The sequence below is a fragment of the Pogonomyrmex barbatus genome, unplaced genomic scaffold (genome assembly GCF_055798465.1).
Source record: "Pogonomyrmex barbatus isolate J1 unplaced genomic scaffold, ASM5579846v1 scaffold5, whole genome shotgun sequence".
Lineage (NCBI taxonomy): Eukaryota > Metazoa > Arthropoda > Insecta > Hymenoptera > Formicidae > Pogonomyrmex > Pogonomyrmex barbatus.
Window position 1 is genome coordinate 1,094,596 of NW_028297149.1, and position 16,416 is coordinate 1,111,011.

At 26.4% G+C, this 16,416-nt stretch overlaps 1 protein-coding gene across 1 annotated transcript in view; it reads left to right on the forward strand.

Moving 5' to 3' along the window:
* Window positions 1-1,657: 1,657 nt before the first annotated feature.
* LOC105423794 (uncharacterized) overlaps window positions 1,658-16,416 on the forward strand; it is a 103,341-nt gene continuing 88,582 nt past the window's right edge. Inside the window, exon 1 of the mRNA XM_011633709.2 lies at window positions 1,658-3,294. The gene's annotated coding sequence lies outside the window, so the exon portion shown is untranslated. The remainder of the gene's footprint in view (window positions 3,295-16,416) is intronic.

The window sequence follows — 16,416 nt, forward strand, 5'->3', positions numbered from 1 at the left end:
GGTATTCATTCGCCATCCTATTCGTCGATTTCTCGCGGAGCCGAAATCCCGTTTACCCCCCTTACATTGCAAATTCTCTCCCTCCTACATCCTCTCGTTCGACACTCCTTGTAAACAGTCAATGCAACTCACCCCTCTCATGGAGCGCTTTACAATGCATTTTACCGCCGGTGCTTTTACCTTTCGCACCGGATGTTTCTACATAAATACTTTTTTAATAAACGACGAGGTCACAAAAGTATGATAAAAAGCGCCATAACTACTGCACCATTTTTGCATATATTTTTGCGTCTAAGAGAAAATTAAATTTCCATATTCATCCAAATGTCAGTCATTTTTCTACTTACGATATTTGTCACATTTAACTGATGCTATAATTTTTTGTTAATGCTAGTAAATATTCGGTATAGAGAATTTATTCTAAAGCAAAAATATGCATATATGTATACATTTATAAATATATGTTTATATATAACATTATTATAAAACATATTGACATGAAATTTCATGAAATAATTCAATTTCGTTTCAATATAAAATAAGAAGAAATTCAGTAAGAAAAGACAGTTTTAAGTTTTATAAATAGTTAACTCAATTGCATTAGATTAGACATATAATTATTACAAGAAAAATTATATAATGTGTCATCTAATGCAGTGTAGAGATTATCGATTATAAAACTTAAAACTGCTTTTTGTTTTTGAATCTCTTTTTATTTTATATTAAAACGAAATTAAATTTATTTCATGAAATTTCATGTTAATGTCAAGATTTTATAATGATATTATATATAAATATATACTTATAAACACACACACACACACACACACACACACACACACACACACACGTGTGTATATATATATATATATATATATATATATATATATATATTTATTAACGATGGATTAATATAGCATGCTTTAACTATTTTCACTGCAGTTTTCAGGTTATTGTGAAAAATATTTATATAATTGAACTGAAAAAAATATTTATAAAAAGACCATGATTTAATATATTTGCAAAAATGTGTAAAAGATATATTGTTAAAATAACAATAAAAATAATAATTTACATATAAAACATAAATTCAAATAAGGAAATGTGAAATTATATATTCTAAAGAAATAATAACTAAAAATGAATAAAAAGTTATATTTTTATAATTAGATATGAAAATAATTAAAAATAGTTATAGATTTATTCTCTCTCTCTTTCTCTCTCTCTCTCTCTCTCTCTCTCTCTCTCTATCTGTCCATTAACAAATAAATAAATAAAAGCGAGTTAAGAAATGTAATTTAGTTATATTATTGTAAGAAATGTTTATAAGAAATATTTAATATTTAATTTATAATGCCATTTTTAGGAAAACATGAAAATTTCTTTAAAATTAATATAAATACCTCGGAAATATATAACTCGGAAGTAATACAACATATAATATATAAAAATATAGCATTTTCTTTTACAATTTATTATTTATTATTTATTATTAATTTATTATTTATTATCAAAAATTTGCTGTACTAGATTAATTAAATTTTACTTGGATTGATTTGAGAATCAAAGAATTAAGATTAAAAATTAAAATATGTCATAACAGACAATAGCTTTTTAAGAAATAAAAAGAATCAATCATAATCTCTAAAAATCTAAGATAAAGCATACATTAAAGAGCAATAGTGCATGAGCATATTATCAATTTAATTTTTGAAAAACTTGAAACATTGAACGATAATTATCGAGCTGGTTAACAAGTTAGAGCCAGAAGAAGTAGACACTTTCCGAAAAGAAATCAAATTTTTAAACGAAGTGTTGAATTCGAAAACAAAAAAAACAAGCCTTCTGCACTTTGTCATGATATCTTCATGACTTTGTCATGATGTCATCGTTTCATACTTAATTCTATCTTTCTCAATTCAAGCAACACGCACAGCAAATAAAAACAATTATTGATCTGACTTCTAAAAATATTGGATAATCGTCAATGAAGCAGTTAACGAATAGACCGAAAAGAAGAAACACCTTGGCTTCAAAAAGAAAGCAAACTGTCATGCGAAGTAACTATATCCCGACATCCTAATAGGTAAAAGTAGGAAAGAACGAATGGAGGGTGAGAAATGCAAGAATGAAGAACTTTACGGGATAACGCCGGTTGTGCAACGAGGATGGGCCATAGCGTTGCTCCGCCCAACGTACCGCCCACACCAGTGGTGATTGCTGCTAAGCTTTCTCCGTCTCTCGCCCTTCATGGCAACTGAAAACTTCTCGCGGCTCGCCAGCAAACAGCGCACATACGTCATCCTCACCAGCGGCATACGCCGTCTTCAACCGTCGCTTCAAGTCATCGCCACAATTCATATATATAATATTCTCGATCCATCGATTGAAAATCGTCAAATTTATCGATTCTGAACTGTTATTTGAAATATCTCTGGTAGTGATTTAAATTGTGTATCGAATGTGACATTGACCAAATTAGTGAATCAATTGAACTATTTCGAGATTGAAAACTTTCGGTTAAAATTTAAGAAATGGAATAGAAAAAGAAGAATAGAAAAATAAGAAAGAACGACGAAAGAGAGAGAGAGAGAGAGAGAGAGAGAGAGAGAGAGAGAGAGAGAGAGAGAAAACAGAATCAATTTCATAATTGTTTGATGTAAAAAAATATTGTAGTGCATGAAGATTATTAATTTCAATAATAATATGTTTAATATTAATACAACATTATTTTTGATGCAAAATAATTCTTTGAAATTAAACTTTTATAATTAACCTTATCAGAAAAATGTAAAGTTTATGCTTCAATTACGAAGAAATTAAAACAAAAAAACGTGTTTAATAACGTATAGGACGTTGTCAATGATTTTGAATATGGAAATTGAATGTGAAAAGTGAATCAATTGGAAGATTGAAACAAAGGAACTTAATGATACCGTTGAATAATTATGCAAAATTGCCAATGTGTTGAACATCAAATCATCGCAAAAATTCCATTTTTGCAATAAAGATGAAGTCTTTTAAATTCGATGATGTTAATTCGCATTATAATGTGTACAGTTTAAAATATATATGTGACATATTTCTATAATTGTTAAAGTTTATGTGATGAAAACACAACAAAACTAATGAGAAAAAATTTCTCATAGTTTAAGTCTTGAATTGTATTCGATGTTGGATTTTCGAGAATTACTTGGAGAAAGAAGTTGGTGAAAGTGTTCGAGCTGGTAGAAAAAAAGTTGTGTTGTGAGTTGTGCTGCTGGAATTCATCAGGCAAACATTTTCACAATTTTTGTAAGTATTAATAATTAAAGAAAAAATTTTATTTATTAATTTAAAAATAATTAAAAAACTGAATAATAACAAGTTAGATTTAGTTTTATATTTTGTATGTTATATTTTTTTAATTATTATTAAATTTATAAATATTATATGAATATTATATGAATAATAATTAGAATCTTATGAATAATATTATAGAACATTATTAGTCTTTTATCTTACAAATTTTATGAAAATTGGGTTACATATTAAATATTTATATAAATTATAAATAATTACAAATTAATAAATAAATAAATGAAATATTTAACGTTTTATTTGTTAAAATTAATATTTTTATTTAAAAATTAATTAATAATTTTATTTTGAAACTTTTATCACATATTTATCATTAAATTTATTTTTAATCTATTATTATTTAAATAAATAATAGCAGGCATATAAATATTTATATTACATACTTACACATTTATATACATACAACATATTTATATACACACACACTAATAAATATTCATTTATTAATAAATATCTATATATCTTGCTGTTATTATTTAAGTGATATATTATAAAAATAAAAAATTATGTTAGTAAATATATAAACATGAATATAAACATTTGATCGAAGAATCTGATATGTATAAGTTGCGTACGTCATAAACTGTATAATAATAATATTTATTATTATTATTACTATTGGTACAAAATTGGTACAAAATACTTGATAATTATGAGTAATTATAATCGATTTTAATGTAACATGTTCAACAATGATAATTCGAACTTTTATCTGAAAATGTAAATGTAAATGTAATTTATTCATATATATGTGTTCAACGACTATAATATAGGAGTTCATTAATAGCAGAATTAGAAGTTCAAAAAAATTCGATGTAATTAACTAGATTTTATGGAATAGATACCGAAGATAAATATTGTTTTTCTGTATCTAAAGAATACTAAATGGATTAAAGCTCTCGTCGCATCACGTTGCATCGCAGTTCCGTTCTCTCGTGCTGAAAGTGAGATATTTCATATAATAACTAAGTATATTTAAAAATAACAGATACAAATAAATACATAATTATGAAATAAATTATGTTTTAGTAAAAAAATATTTTTAATTCTTAAATCTTAATTATGCTGCAATATTGCTATAAATTTAACAGAATAAAAAATAAAATATAGAAAAGATAAATCATGTATATTAAACGTCATTGAATGTAATTTTATATATCTGTTAAGGATTTCATATATCTTAATTACTTCATTTTGATTAATAATAAAATTAGTATGTTTAAGGATAATAAAAGAAGAACATTAAGGTTTTGAAACATAAAGAAAGGATAAGAAATTTATAAAATAAAATTTTAGAATACGAAATGAATAATTCAATAATATTCAGATTGTTCGATTTCTTAATTGCAAATTTTTGTTATTGCATCGATAATATCCAATAAAATTATAACATATTTTATTATTTTCTTATCAAATTATGTAAAATAATAATAATAATAAGTACGTATTATTTATTTATAAATAAATATATATACCTGCAGTAGCTAATTTTACTAGGTCCAATTTATCTCTTAGTGAATGCTTTCTAAAGAGATATTGATAAAAGCAACATGTGATTAATTGATAATAATATTAGCTATTTACGCTATACAAATGCAGCAATCTACTTCTTCATTTTCTTTTTGCAACTTAAAATCGTAAATGATGTATTGTATTAGCGAAGAAAATATTTAGCTTTTGAGAGTGCCTCGATGATTATTGCGAAAGGGTGTAATATAATTCGCATACCAAAAACGACGCATGTGGTGCGCGATGCAAACGAATACATGTCGAAGCAGTAAGTGCCACTAGAAATTAACAAACAATTAGTTCGCCCCGTCCATGTTTTATAAACACGGTGCTTGTGCCATCGACAACCATTATTTTCGAGGATTCTTTCGCTCGCGTACCAACCTATATGCTACTACCTAAGTACCTTGAGTTCGAGCCTACGTGTATTCGAAGCATCCGTATATTCTAGCGAGTACTTAGGGCTTTCGAGCACCGCACGGCACGGGTGCAGGGTTGTTGTAAAGGGCGTTTCGTTGTGCTTAAAAGCGCGATGAGGCGCGGAGGGTAGACAATCTAAGGCAGCTTTGGTATTGCAGCCTCTTCAAACCTTGTGCAAACACTTCGAAAGCGGAGCGTTCGCCTAGCATACAGCGATTAATGTCCGAGCGATAAGACCTCGTTCACAAAATTCACTCGACCACGCGCGGCTTCGTTGTTTATTCATTATATCATCGAATATTCCCTCGCGGCATAAGTCACCTCAGTAGACTCAGTAGCCACTGCGTTTCATTATAGATTTTGATACTCTGAACTATAGAAACTATAGTTAAATTATATATAACATTGTGAACAAGATGATAAGATTCCATATAACGATTAAACATAAATAAATACTGAAAGGTAAATGTTATATATAGTGTTATATAGCAAATAATAATACTATTATAGCGTTATTGTTGCACAAAATAATTCATTTCTTTGTAGAAAATGATAGCAAACTTTTTACTTTTATATTTTATATTTATAAATTATTTTATATTTTATATATTTTAAATATTGTATTTTATCCACTTTACATTTAATTATATACGTGTATTATATAAATACGTAATTATATACGTATATTAAATAAACACGTGCATAATCACCAGAGAAAAATAAAAATACTCTTAAGGTTTTTTCTTTGAGCAGCTCTCGCATTATATCCAATTTTATAAAAAAATTCGACATATTATTATTCTTATATTATTTTAAAATTAATACTTTGCATAATAGAAATTTAATGCAGTTTTCGATGCGTTATTGATCTTTTTATGTGATTAAACAGCAAAACTGTTTAAGAACTCAATCAAAACGTAAAGCTTTTCATGCTATTACTGCATAGAAAAGATTTAGAAAATCTGAATTCAGTTATTTAGCAGTTAAAGGATATATAAAGAACATATTTTCTACTTCATATATTGTAAATGTGATGTGCAAAAATGTTTTTGTAGATTTTGGAAGTATTGGCAGTAATCTGTGTCTTAATATTTTTAATAACTTGTCACTGTGTAAATGAGATATTCTGATTCAAAACTATTTTCATTTTTTTTTTATTTATATATCATCAATCTGAATTATTCTAAACATCAAAATTAATATTATAATATAATAAAATAAGTAAAATAAATAAAATATATTATAAATAATGTTTAGTAATAAAATTCTTTGTTATTCACATATATTTTATTTGTGTGTATCTCTTATTTATTCGTTACTTCTAATCTTTGATAATTGCCATTTTTAATCTTTCTGGAAACATTTATGATAGAATTATATTCTGTAAACTGTCTTAATTCTTTTTTTCTTCGCTTCATATTTTCATACACATTCATGACTGACACATTTTTAATTTTACTTATAACTTAAAAATATGTACGTATATATATATATATATATATTGCAATTTAAAAAAATTTTTTTGAGATTACTTTGCGCGATATTATGAATTTTTTTAATTTTTGCAATTTTTAAGTAAGTCTAATATCTGTTAATGCATCGAGGGAATTGCTTGGGAAGAAAATAGCATTAGTGGCCAAAATTTTTTAACAAATTTACAGACACTTAAAGATATACTTATGAATTTAACTTATTTAAGATAAAACTTATTTAACGAGCACCAAGACGGGTTGCTTAACAGGCTAGACTACATACAATCCTAATCTTTTCTCGCCTTTTACCTATGCGATTTAGGTCGGTTACTAAGGGTACGTTCAGCGGAACAAAGCGATCAGTGAGCGGTCAGTGATTATTGGCCTTTACTGTTAGATCCCTGAATTTAGATCAATTATGTTGGTGAATTACTCAACCATTGTGTAATTGTGTTTTCTGAACGCGATTTAAGCCATCTCGGCTCGTCTTCATTTTGACATATTGATCAACGTTCTCTTTTTTGTTGAAACTAGATTGCATTGTCAGAATACTTGGAATCGATGATGTAACCGAGTTGTTATTAATCTAATTGCTGTTTGAAAAATTTATCGTTTGCGTCTGTTGTAAATCTGCTTATATGAATTTAATAAATTATTTTTTAAATGTTATTTTTGCAGCTTTTAAATTTATAACTATTTGCTTTTTTTAACTGTCCATATAAAATTGACTGTTGTAAAAAGCTTTTACTAAGAATTCAAAATTATTTTAAATTCATTTTTTACATTTCTTAACAATTTTGAAAGAATTATGCAATATATCATATAAAATGTTGCAATAGAAATATTTCTAAAATCTTTCATATACAGTCAATTTAAAAATATACGGACTGCTGCTAGAAGACGTTTTATGTACATGCAACATTTATTGGGCTTTTTATAATCAAAATTACTATAACATATCATAATTATTTACATATCTTTTATATGTACATTTGATATGAGATATAAATGTGTCTTTACAGCAAGAAAATTACAGTTCAGTTACATGCAGCACAGAAACATTTCAGAGATATCTCAAAAATATTTCATCTGATGAATTAAAATATCTTTTAAACGTTTTTTAAACAGTTCTGTTAAAATATTTCAACTGTTTCAGTAATCTCTTAATAATATTTCAGAAAAGTTGCAAGTCTATCAGTTACCTTTTTGTAAAGTTCTAAATATTGGAATCGTTTGAAATCGAACATTTTACTACTGTAAAAAACTATTTCATTGGGCATTGTAAAAATATTTTGCAATATTTCTAAAATGTTTTAATTCCATTAATAAAACACTTTTGAAATGTATTTGCACTCTATGCGTGAGGTATTTATAAATTAATCTAAATACTATAAAATAAACGTTAAGATTTTTTTCAACAAAAGACATTATTTAGATTAAGATTATTTGATATAATTATTTGACATGAGCATTTGATATGACTATAAATGAATAATTAATTTTGAATTATCAATTCAAGAAACAATTTTTAATTGCACTAACAACAATTTCAATAAAGAGAAAACACTTTTTATTTTGAATATAATGTTTCCAAGTTTCTGATAGATCGTGATGTGTTATCATTGTAATAATCTTATGTGTAAACTTTTATTACATTATATGTGTGTAATTATATTATAATTATTTATAGTATAATTACAGATAAATCTTGTATTGTTAAAAAATTTAAAGATAAAATTTTATTAAGAGAACTTTTTATTTCTTTCTTGTGATTACATTTATTTATCTATTTAGTTCTTTGTTAATTTTGCTAACATATAATTAAAAATGTAAATATAAAAAGTAAAAATTATTATAAAATTATTATAAAATTATTATAAATTAACAGTTTGCTACTATTTTTTTCACGTAGAAGGTCACATTTTATAATAATGCTGTAATATTATGCTGTGCCATATTTTTGTCCGCAATAATAATAAAGAAGAATACAATAGATTCTCTCTCTGATCGATTTTATTGTAACCAGTCTCTGTTTAAACTAAATATATTTTCATAAAAAATTTTCAAAATCAAATCAAATATCGCGATAGAAAAAATTTGTTTACATATGCCATGCTTAGAAAAAGCTGCTATAATTTTTTTCAAAAGTACTGATTATGTTAAGCAAGTAAATGTGCAATAGATAATATATAACATTTTTTATTTAATTTACAACTTTATAAATGGTATGTATTTTCGAATCAATCAGAAATCATTTAATCGAATTACAAGTTAACAATGTTTTATACATCTAATGAATGTTTTATACATCTAATCTTTGAATGATTTTTATTAAATTTTAAAGATTTAGAATTTACAAATTATCTTACAATTTAAAGTGCAGGAAATATGTATGATGTTATATTATACTCTTTTATATGTAGTTGACGTAATTATAAATGGTAATAGTTAATTTTAAATTATCAGTTTAAGAAGCAATTTTTTACCATTTTTGTAATCGCATTAGTAGTAATTTCGGTTAAGAAAAAATGTTTTTATTTTAAATGTAAATTCTGTCAAAATTTTTATTTTTAATATAATAATAATGTGTTATCAGTGTAATTATCTTATGTATAAATTTTTATTACAGTATGTATATCTATTTATAATAAAATTATTTTTATACTAAAATTGAGCTACTTTGGCAATTTTTTGTCTGTACATTGCGAGACAAAAGAATCAAAAAATATCAAAAGTATCAAATATCTCATTAAATGTTACGAGAGCAGCTGACAAAATGATAGAATGAAGAATTTCATGCAAAAAGCCACGATTAGCATATTTATCGAGTATTCTATATCATTTTTTTTTTATTATTGAAACAGAAAGACATCATGATCTTGTTTTAATATATATGTTCATATGTTGTCATATATATGTTCATATGTATATTGAAATATGTTCGACCAAAAATTTGATATAATTTTATTAATTCATTCGGTTAGTTACGCATAATAATTCTATTAAATATTCATCTTTATTTTACATGAATCTTATCCCAAACTAAGTAAAATTTTGCATATTGAAAATTATTTAATTAACAAATAAGTATTTATTATCGTAGTAGTATTTATTATCGCTATTAAATCATGAGCTAAATTTCTAAGAATTTCTAAGAAACAGAGTAATTTAAACGAGAAAAAATATTCTTTTAAATAATAATTCTAATATATTTACTGTATATTTACTGTATAATTATTTCAATCACATTAAACTAAAAATATAAATGTTATACTAATAATACTATTTAATAGTTATAATAATAATATTATACTAATAATAAAAAAGTTAACATGTATTCGGCCTATATCTATGTATTATTTATTCGCACGTCGGCTGAAAAAGACGTTTGACTTATCTGAATATTGCGATAAATATTACCATAGCCTCAGTAGTTTAGTGGATAAGATACCTGCCCGGAAAGCAGGCGATCCAGGTTCGATTCCTGGCTGAGATTATATTTTTCGCAATATATATTTCCGGTGGAGATAATAAAAGGAATTTTAATCGATATCAATAATATTGATCATCGAATTACTATAGAATCACTACGTTGAAAGTCTGCTAAACCATAGCGGCACGTAGTTGATAATATAATTAATTGAATTTATTTTATATTAAAAGACTTTAGCAACCAAGATCCTGCTTGTCAAAGAAATGTCATGTTTCGCGTTGTAGTTTGTTAGTTAAAAATAAAAATTTAGAAACTTTTTTTTTATATATTTATTGTTATTGTAAAGTAAATTAAATATTGTTGACTAAAGATTTTAATTAAGTTAGATATAATGGTAGAAACTAAATACATGTATATACTGAATAAGTAATCAAAATAGCATAATTAAAATTTATAAAATTTTGAAAATTATGATAAAAAGAGAAATAATTAATAATATGTACTATTTTATATTTTGTTATTTTTAAAATAATAATAATAATTCGTTGTTTTTTTACATATATTAACTCAACATATATATTTTTTTCTGTTCATTCTTACGCACATTTGATCTAAAAGTATATTTTATTATATTCATATAATAATTTGTATTCAAATGGCTAAGAGAGAAGATAAATTCTTATTGTATATTATTGTGGAATATATTAAATAAAGTATAATGATAAAATATATGGTATAGTAATAAAATATAGATATAGAAATGCGGAAATAGTAATAAAATATAGATATAGAAATGCTGAAAATAAATTTCAATATATTGATTTGCAGTATATTTGTGCATTGAGAAGAATTTAACTTGATAGATTTATAAATTAAAATAATGTTTGTTAATCCGTGACGTATGTTATTGTATACTGAACTAAAACTGAGAAAACTATAACTGAAAAATAGTAAATTTATAAGCAATGTAGATATTTTAATAATTAAAGAACAATATAAATATAACTTATATTATTTTTATATAAATAATAATAAATAAAATAAATATAATAATAATAAATAAAATAAATATAATAATAATAATTTCGTGAATTAATTTCCATTTTCCGTAAATATAAAAATAAACAAATCAGCGTATAAATCACAAGGAAATATTTATTTAATTTTACCTCCATGTGACCAACATATGACTAAGAAAAGAGAACGCAAGAGCGTCCTCGAATTCAATGGAACTGCCGCGACTTCCTTCCTTGCTTTATTTTCTTCGTGGAGTCTCGAGCATTATTACGCTACTTGATTTCGCATCGAGCCAGCTGTCTCCGATTATTCGCTATAGAAATTTCGGGGATTCTGGTTCAAAGGGAGACCCCGGCAACCTCCGCTAATATTTGAGGAGAGACCCGCGCAGCTTTGGGTCTTACCGGACGTTGTGCGCAGGTTTTCTCATTGTACAATCAATCTCGGATCTTCTTCTCAATAAGTAGACAACTTCGTGATTATGTAGCTGCACACAAACACAGCGAGTTATTTTACTTAAAAAGCATTATATGTATGATATTAAAGATATAAAAAAATCTCTCTCTATTTCTCTATCTGCACACCTATCTTGTATATAATGCAATAAAAAGAAAATCACAAATTATTATATGTCTGTACATATATATAAAATAATATTTTAACATGCTATCAAATATATTATTAAATTATTAAAGATTGAAATCGTCAATTCAAAAGATCACGTTTCTATCATGTTATTTTATTATTAATAATTTGAATATATAAATGTTTCTAAAGAGTTATTTCTAATTATAATTATATATTAATTAATTCTAATTATAATTAATAAAATTAAAAACTGTCGTCAATAAAAATTTATTTGAAATATTGATCTTGAAAAGTTTTAAAAATATATTTGATATGATATTGTCATTCGTAATTTCCGATCTTGTAAAATTAATGCATTAATTAATGATATCATTGATTCAAAGACCTCATTCTCCGATAACGATGTGGCGGCAATGCCAACTCTTTGCAGAATGCCTTTTCATCGAGTGATCTCAAAAGAAATTATGTGAAGCAATAAAATTCACACAAAAAAGATTACAGAAATGGTAATGCGGAAAAATAAACTGAAGAATTTTAAGTACTCACTAAATAAAGGACGGAAATCGTTGCCTGCATGCGGAGTTTGAAACGTTGTTTAAATTCTCTACAGCTATTTAATCTGTTGTTTTACACTTTGTTTCACGTTAAAAACCACAGCGATAATTAACTCGATAATGCTTTCTACACGGTAATCTCTTCTATAATTGCGACATATTATAAATTTGCTTTATATAGGTACAAAACATAAATTTTTATTTTGTAGCAATGTAGTGATACAAGATTTTGATGTTTAATTTTAAACAAACTTCAACACAAACAAACATCAACTTTATGTATTTAAAAAATATTTTGATAAATAATAACATTATTAAAAAGAATAATTTTGCATCTACTTAAATTTTTTATAAACAATTTCTGGCAATGATATAAATTAAAGGTAAGAGTTTCTGTGATATAAAGTCTGTGTGAGTATCAGTAACATAAATTATTTTTTTATTATATTACTTATATTTTATAAACAAAAATAAATAAATCTCTCTTATTGTTCTTTTCTTAATCAAAACTTTCTTATGACATTGTAACGTATCAATTGCTTTTTATATTTCTTTATTTTGAAGTGAAATAGTATTCGTTTATTCTCTATATCTATTATACATCTTTCGATAGAAAAGAATTGTTGAAAACTGTAATACTCTATATTCATATAAATGCATGAAATGATCTTTTACACTTTTGCTGTTTTAAACTCTTCGTGACTTACAGACTACCATCCCATTACGTCTACTCTTATTCTCTCTTACAATCTGCGTGAGTCCGACGTCTCGGGCCAAGGATCAGTAAGATGGTTAGTCAGATAACACTTTGCAGCTCTACAACGCTTGCTCGCTACCGGCGGGTGGCTGTCGTGTTGTATAGTGATGTGTATGTGTAGGTGGACACATACAAATGTATGATATGTATAATGTCTGTGGGATATTATGTGTGCGTGACGCGAAGTCGTGGATAGGGTCGAAAGTGGTTGGTATCTTGTTGGAGGGCGAGAAATACGAGCTGGCAGCCGGGGTTCTTCCAACAGCTTGCGTGCGTGATCAAATCGAGAGGAAGTGAGCGTGAGACAGAGAGGCGTTGAATGAAGACGAAAAGGACGGAGTGGCCGCGCGGGGTTGTTTTATCCATTCACATCCCCAATGCTTTTTAAAAAATTAGCTTCTTCTCTCTGTTAGAGTATTCCTGTCGACACCGTATGTAGAACGAGCTTTAGACAGCGAGAGATCAATCTGTTTGAAATATATAGATTCCAATCTTATTTTAACTATCTTACTTTAATCATCTTACTTTACATAACGTATACTTTACATAAAAAATTGCACATCTTTCCTGAAGTACTAGTAATACAAATTAAATCAAAAAGAAAAATAATTATTTTAATTTTAACATATTATATTAAGTAATTCATATTATCATAATATTAAAAACACAAAATAGTGTAGAAAACATTTGTTAAAAAAAATGTCCAATTTTATTGAAGAGTATTTCGATATGTTTTTAATTAATAGATCTGACATATTTTGTATAGAAAAGTTGTTCTAATACGGTATAATACAAAGTTAAACGGAAGGGAGGAAGTGATATATTAATCCTGAGTTACCCCTTGAATATTCTTTTACCCTCGTAGATATATGCAACACTAAGACTACTTAAGAATGACAGCCCGCAGTGTTTGGAACGGCGGTAATTTGTATGGAGATATACGATAGACTATAACCGGTAAGGAACAGCAGCGTGCGCCGACTAATTTGTTTATCATAAGTTCATCTCAATTTATATGGTTGTATCTCATGTTTTCGTAAATGCCAATCGCGACTTTTGTTCGTTCTCTCTCTCCCCCCTGCCCCCCCCCCCTCTCTCTCTCTCTCTCTCTCTCTCTTTCTCTCTTCAATATCGAGTTGCGAGGAATAAAATTTTCCACTTTTCTTTTTTTTTTGTTTTCTCAAAATCTATCTATTATACATTATAACAGAGTATTGCTTTTCATTTATAATTTACATAAATATATTGGTCAACAAACTGAATACATAAATAAAATTATACCAAATGTAACTTCAAATAAGCAGAATTCTGCGAAAAATTATCGTATTTGAAAGGTTTTCTTCTGCATTTTCAAGGTTAAAGTCTACATTTAAAAAAACATTAGTCGTCTGTATTTTAAAAAACACAATCGTCATTTGAACTTATTCTTTTCTCGTCCCGTCATTTTTTAAAAGGACGTGTTTCTTCTCTCAAAAAATTGTGTGATTTGGTGTATGTACGGAGCAAAATGAATTTTTTTCGCAAATATTATGGTAAGTGTCGTAAAGTTTAGACTTTTTCCTACAAATTAAAAAAAAGAAAAGTTTGTACGATCTTTTTTTTGCGGAGTTACAGTGTATCAAAGTTACTTGCTACTGCATTTTTGTTTATAATCAGTTATCGCGCATTAGTATTATCCGATGCGCATCATGGGGAGATTGCTGATCAGATTTTGCGTATTTTGTGTGTGTGTGTGTGTGTGTGTGTGTGTGTGTGTGTGCGCGCGCGCGCGCGCGCCTGTGTGTTTAAGAAGGAGATGCATGTACGTCATATTTAAAGTTGCATATTGCTAGCATTATTATTTTTGCTTGTTGTTCACATGTTAGCAATGAGGCTTACACCTACAGTGCGCTAATTTGCTTAATACTCGTAGATTAAAATATAATATGATTTATCAATCATAATTGGACATTATATACATTATACATTATGTATTACATTAGATATTAAGAGAATATCTATAAAAGCTTATTCAAAGACGAGGCAGAAATACGCATTTTAAATGCCACATATACAAATTTCTTTTCCAACCACCACACACACACACACACACACACACACACACACACACACACACACACACACACACACACACACACACACACACACACACACACACACACACACACACACACACACACACACACACACACACACACACACACACACACACACACACACGGGCATACATATGCGCAATTGTATCTTATTGCCAACTTTACGATGAGCTGGCTTGAAACGATTAAATGTGCGTGACTCTATGCGAATCATTGAAATAAATGAAGCTCATATTTTGATATTTCAACAATGATTAAACTGTTATTGAATTTTTATAATTACGTTGCTAAAGTTAGAATTACATAATTCAAGTGTCAAGCTTTTAGTTTTTCTTTCTGTAGTATACAAATGGAGATATCGCAACGCAAAGTTCAAATGTATAAATTTTTGTTATATAAGAAACCTCAATATGTTAACTCTTTCTTTCTCCTCGTCAAATTCACTATGACTTTTCTACTTTGACAAAAAGGTACAACATTGTTTTCCATAGAGCACTTTCAACGCATACTTTTTGCCAAATCTTTGACAGATATTTTTGAAAAATAAATTATTATTATTACAAGTTTTGCAGATTATAAATTATGAAACAAAAGTTATATAATATCATACTATACAGTATGGTTTTAATTTGTATCTAATTTAAAGATAACGTAAATAATGTATATTAAAATAGAAAACACTTATTATTATTAATTTATTAATATTTTCTTGCAAAAGATATTCTATTTTATAAATAATCTCTACATTGAGTCGATAACTGAAATATAAATTATAATAAATATCGTATATTAAAAGAGTACATATTTATTATTAATGAATTATCAAAATTTTTATCGAAACACTATTTTTGTCAAAAGTTTCTGTCAATTTAATAAAAATAATTTATTTTTTAAAATAAATTAACAAGCTCATATTAATAATTCTAAATAAATTGCAAAGTCATTATCATTTCTAAAAGAATAATCGATTTTGTAAACAAATCGTGCATATAATTCTTGATATTGTTCTTTTGGATTATTTTAAAAGCTATTTTAAATTTTCTATTTTAGTAGTAATAGATTCTTTTCGCACATTAGTCTTAATTTTATACATAATATAAGAATGTTTGAATTAATCAATTACAAAAAAAGTAATCATATCTATGAAACTCAACCTTTTTTAAAGATAGGAAAGGATAGGTACACTTTTTTCTGATAAAAAAAGAAAATT